General features: G+C 40.3%; 1 pseudogene; it reads right to left on the reverse strand.

The window, feature by feature from the left end:
- Positions 1–2,311: 2,311 nt before the first annotated feature.
- LOC130139950 (disease resistance protein RPM1-like) lies at positions 2,312–5,151 on the reverse strand (annotated as a pseudogene).
- Between the last annotated feature and the right edge of the window lie 849 nt (positions 5,152–6,000).

Consider the following 6,000-nt stretch of genomic DNA (forward strand, 5'->3'; position numbering starts at 1 on the left):
TCGGCCCTTCCTATTGATCAGGCACTCACCATTAGGAGATTGCAGATTGTTACTACTTTGTTTCTGCAAGAAAATGTGGAAATCTGGTGTGATCATTCTATCAACTGTGCAGTAGATGGAATCACAACGATGGGATTGTAAGTGACCATGCTGTCGGATTCCCTCCTTGAATATAAATTTGAAAACAAGCCTGCTTAAGACAGGGCCATCATCAGCCCTTTCAGTCTTGTTGGCTGATTAGTTTTAGACTTCTAAGTAGGCCTTCCTCGTTTGTTACCTTGTTTATACCGCAGCCAAAAGAAAGGAGCGCATAGATAGATGGCAAGAATTACAGATTTCAAACTCACCTCCATCTGCTGTGATACATCCTATGTGACAAGTTTGCTTGCAAAAGATTTGGTTGTCTTACAGTTTGAGCCGTACACCCTCGTCTTTTGGTCATTTCAAATTGGTCCTTGAATTTTGTCGTTCTTTCAAGGAGCAACCCGGCTGTGAATTTCGAGTACATTCCTTGTTTGATACCCCTCTAGACCTGCTCTTCTGTTGACTAAGCTTCCCTGCGAGCACCGTCTTCTCATGAAGATATGCTGTAAACTGTTATACAGAACAACAATCATTATTGGAAGGCTAAACGATATAATTGGCAACCTTCTACTTGCCATCAATTATTTTTTCTGTTGAATGAATTAAGTTGCCCCACCCTTATTTACCATACTAAATAAATTTTGGACTTAATTGAATCTTTTAAGCCAATGCTGATTAAGGTTATAAAAGAAGTGGAAACTTAAGTACTGATTTCAGTGTGGATAATATTAAGAATGTAAATGACAATAAAAAGTTGTATGACAACTAAAATTAATAGTTGAATATTATTAATTTCTCACAAATCATAAGACAATGATCATTATTAGTAGGTTTAAGCAATATATTTGGCAAGATTCTATTAGCCATCAATTATTTTTTCTATTTAAAGAATTAAGTAAACCCTCCCTTACTTACCATATTAAGTAAAGTATTGACTTAATTGAGTCTTTTAAGTTGATAATAATGAAGGTTATCAAACAAGCTTAATCTCGTTAAGTATTTGAGTTTTCTATTTTCATCGCTTAATTGAATTATGACATATGCCTTGCATGAACTGAAAGTATTAATTATCAGTAGTTGCGGTTATCAAACACACCTTTAATAGTTAGAATTTTGTTTCAAAAAGCCCCTAGACACTTGTTAAGCAACCAAATAAGAAAATTTTACAATTTTTCAATACGCTAGTTGTTTTCATGACATGCATAATCATTGCTTTCAAAATCGACTATTTCCTTATTAAGTATGTTTAATAAATAATAAGTGTCTCAAGGACAGAGGTGATCATTGGACAGGCTGACTTTCGAGCAAGAAGAATTTCAGACTTGGCACTTTCGAAGTGGCAAAAATAATTTAAGACATTACATGGACAAGCATCGAATATTGGAGAGTCAAATTCAAAGTTTGTGAAAATTCAAAGTTCGCTCTATAGGATTCTCTAGAATCAAGAGCAGGCAGATGATGGTAGCTACAACCCTGAAAAAGCCAACAATTCTTTAACAGAAAGCTCCAAGAACATCATCGGAACATTCTGTCGATGGTTTAAAGAGGTGCCTTAGTTAACCAGGTTTATCATACAAAAATGACCTGATCTCCTTTTTATGAAATCAGGGCAAACATGAGACTTGACATTTGCTAGAAAGTTCTTATAATTGCATCTGCCCACTACAGCCGAGCTATAGCTGCAAGAGCTGAAGGCTAGCATCAGAAGCATCTCAAACCTGGAGGAAGCAATTAAATAGCGGGGGCATTAAATCTTCCGGTGGTGAAAATGCTTTTCAATAAGAACCCGTAACAGGTTGAATCTTGACTGTCATACCTACACCAATCTTTGGATACCTATAGTGGGCCTTACGAGATCATGACTGGGTTGAATGAACCCCTCTTATTGTAATTGTAATGATCCACTCTTGTGAAATTTCACGACACCGATGAAAAAAGGGACATTGTAAAATGAGAACAAAGTAATAGTTCTAGTACATGTTTTAGATTTCAGGGATCACCTAACAGAGGGAGAGCGAGAGCAATTACAAAATACTACATATTTACTAAATGGCTTACTAAAGCATTACATACGAGCTCTATTTATAAAGCATTGAGAGACGCAACTCAATCCCTTATTATAGACAGACTCGAAATCACAGCTACCTCAAAACACATTCACAATTACAAGTCATCCATCAGTCACAAACGCTTGGCAGGCTCACAGTTATTCACTTATATAGTACATTCACTTCCAACATGGTGGGAACTCGTTGCTCCCCATGCTAGTGCCTTGGGCGGTAGCAACATCCCTCTGCACTGATCTCTCGATTAACTGGACGTCCCAACCCTCATCTCTCCAGTAGCCATGATATATTTCTGGAACATGCGCAACTTTCTGATAGTCATCATCTTGTCCACCTTGCACGAGCTTCTTGACAAGCTCATCTGGCATATCGAAAATCTCCAGCACTTCAGCCTTGTCAGGTGTTCAATACCTGATGGAAGCTTCTTTAGTAACTTGCAACGCTGAATGATAAGCTTCTCAAGAAAACGCATTGCTCCCTTCTCCACTTCTACACACCTGAGTTCATCGAAATGATCGATACCCAGAGTCCTCAGCTTTTTAAAGGCTTTTGCTTTAAAGCACAATGAGCTTCCTTTGTAAACCTGAAGCAACTCGAGATGCACAAGATTGGGCAGATTTTGGAGAGACACGAGAGGGTCATCCTTTAGGCGACTGCACCTCAGGGGCAATTTCATCAGGCTACTGAGAGACGGTAGCCACTGTGGTAATGCCCCCAACCGTCCTCTCAAGTAGATTCTCTGAAGGAATGGAGGTGGACTAGAGAGGTGTTGCAGATCAATAATCTCATCATCATCAACAGAAGCTACGGATATTGCTCGAAGCCTCGTTTGTTTGGAGATTGACAAGCACAAATCCCTTCCATCTTCTTTTCTAAATTTCAGAATGGCCAATCTATCCAGTTGTGTCAACATTCCAAGCTCTCTCATCACACTGCTGCTACTTTCCTCATCTGCCTCTATATAGCAGTGCTTTTGAAGGGATTGCAAAGCCCCTATTCCCCTAAGGGCCTTAAAACCGAATTTGAAGGATGAATAGGATATGTTCTTGTAGCAATAAATGAGGAGATGACAAGTCGTCGCAGTTTCAAGATCTCAACTGGCAATTCGGTGACGTTGGTGTGTTTAAGGTCTAGAGTCTCCAAGTTTTGAAGCTTCCCAATAGAACTTGGAATTGTACTCACCTCAGTGAACCTGAAACTTCGATATCTCAGATAACACCAATCAGCAACTTGAGCAGGGAACCTTGTTAAATGAGCCCCTTGCATATCCAAAACATTTAGCAGTTTCATATCACTAGCTAGAATTTTATTCACAATTGATCCATCTATCCCAAACATATATAAAGAGGGAAGTTGAGACAAGGACCAGTTCTGTCGCAGAGATTGCAAGGTGTTCTGTATTGAAAGGCGACGGACTTTGTCTGGCCACTCACAATTTTCTTCTTTAGCTATTACTGCAAACCCCTGATCAGTCGACTTTGAAGTGATAATGTCCCGCAGAAAATCACGAATGCGGCAATACTTGACCCTTCCATCACTTTGTTTAGAAGCCACCCGTATCAGGCTTCTGTTCAACAGCTCCACGAAGTAGTCCTTGGCAACTTCTTCGAGGGTCTTTCCTTCTTTCTTTTCAACAAATCCTTCAGCGATCCATAACCGAATCAGTCTCCTACGCTTAATGGGTTGACCCTCGGGAAATAAACTTAAGTGCAAGAAGCAGGCTTTCAGGTAGTGTGGCAGATCATTAAAGCTAAGCGAAAGAACTCTCTTCAAATTTTTGAGTTTGTCGTTGCAGTTAATCCCAGTACGAAGACTGCGACGAACCAATTCCCATTCATCTATTCTGTGCTTGTCTTTTGTAGCCAAAACACCACTGATAGCCACTATAGCAAGTGGCAGTCCTTCACACTTTCTTAAAATTAACTTGCAGGTCTCCTTCAGATGGGAAGGGCATGAACTCCCCTGAAATGTCTTCGTGCAGAAAAGCTTCCATGACTGTTCTACTGGCAGAGGCTCCATCCTGTAAACCTTTCCCTTGAATTCTCGGCAGGAGGTATATGCTAGATCAGCATTTCTGGTTGTGACGATTATTCGGCTGCTGCACTTGTTATTTGGCAGAGTGTTTTACAGCATCCCATTCATCTATTCCCCATGTGTCATCTAGAACAACCAGAAACCTCATTCTCCATAGCAAGTCCTTGATTATCATCTTCAGCCAGTAGATATCAGTGGTGTCTGCACCAGAAGGAATTGGGGTTCTAATCACTCTCATAATTTGCCAAAGCATGTCCTGGAGGAGCCCTCCTACATTCGGAGAACCAGAGAGAGTGATCCAAGCACATATCATGAAATGTTTTTTCACCTCTGGATCTTCATAAACTTGCTTTACCAGTGTGGTTTTGCCCAATCCTCCCATCCCAACAACTGAGATTACTCCCCGCCTAGAAGTGCCCTCAAACAACCATCCAACCAGCTGCTTCTTCGGTTCTTCATTGCCCACAAGCTCAGTTTTATCTGAAAGAAGGACATGACCTCGGTGTTCATGCCATGTGTTGTTAGAGTACTTGGAGCGCGGGCCATGTTCAGCTTTACTAAACTTGTAGCGTAGCCTCTGGTGTCCATCACATGTGCTTTTGATTCTGGAGTCAATGTTCTGTATCTCAGAAATGGTTTGACATCGAGCTTTCATGTTCTTCACACAGCAAGACATCCTACAGAGAAGACCAGCAAACCCAACCCCATGATCATGCGCCAAGAGAATTTTTAACTCGTCGAGAGCATCTTCAGTGTCATATGCAATCTCTCTGAGCTGCTTTACCCATACTTTGACTTCCTCATCGCTCTCTTCCAAGGAATCTGCGACCCTCAGGAATGCCCCTACGCACTCCAACTGTCCTCTCACTGAGCTAACTTCTTCCTCAGCACCTCTGAACAATTGCACTTCATTCTCCGGAAAATTTTTGAGCTTGTCAATAAGGAAGTTTACGGCAGCTTCAGCCATGCTCTAATTGTGCATGTGCAGAAGTTGTGGATTATAACTCTGCCAGTATCCTTTACATAGTGGCTCCAAAAGTTGGGGAGTCCAATGTGGAAATGGTGAAGCATATGATGTCCATGCTGAATTTTACATTTTTTATCTTTCCTGGTGGTCCATATCTTCTATAAAATTGAGCAAATTATATTTTTTAGTCCTTTTCTCAATCACTGTAATTGTTATTTCCTTTCCTTTTTGTAGAAGTACCTCTTAATGCGAGAAATTATTAAATGTTTCGATCTTTTTAATAAAGTAACACAGAACTTATCAGATAACTTGATTTGCAGTTCCATTTTTTATTATGGAAACAATTGACCTAGTTCGAACCAGAAAAATCGCTGATTAGGCGGCCCCCCGCAAGTTTTGAAGAAATTTTTTTATGATGTTACTGGTGTATATCATTTTAGCATTTCTATGAATGACAATTGGATTGGCTTTCTAGTCAAGTTTATTGAATTTATTTTGCGGGCTATCGCTGTTTGAGGTCGGCATACCGATGCATTGTAGGCTTTCTCAAGCTTCCATTTCTAGGTAAAAGTTTCAGACGGAGTTAGGTTTGAGCTGATGAAACAATTTAAGGTCATTTCATATGTTAAAAATTGATGGTCAAGACTTCACAACAATCACCTTCTCAGGGCCTCAAGCTGAATGATACTTTCTGTTAAATATGTCTTGAATTTATGTACTCGGTCCGATTCATGACCCGATCCGACATATTTTTTGTGCGACCCGAAAGTGGAGAAAAAATTGAGATTTGATTCGTGACGCGGAGGGTTAGGTCGAGAGGCCCAACTTGTAGAGCCCGAGCTGGAGCAA

Source organism: Syzygium oleosum, unplaced genomic scaffold, assembly GCF_021117445.2.
Source record: "Syzygium oleosum isolate NSW1041296 unplaced genomic scaffold, Sole_v2.1 Sole_v2.14, whole genome shotgun sequence".
Classification (NCBI taxonomy): Eukaryota; Viridiplantae; Streptophyta; class Magnoliopsida; order Myrtales; family Myrtaceae; genus Syzygium; species Syzygium oleosum.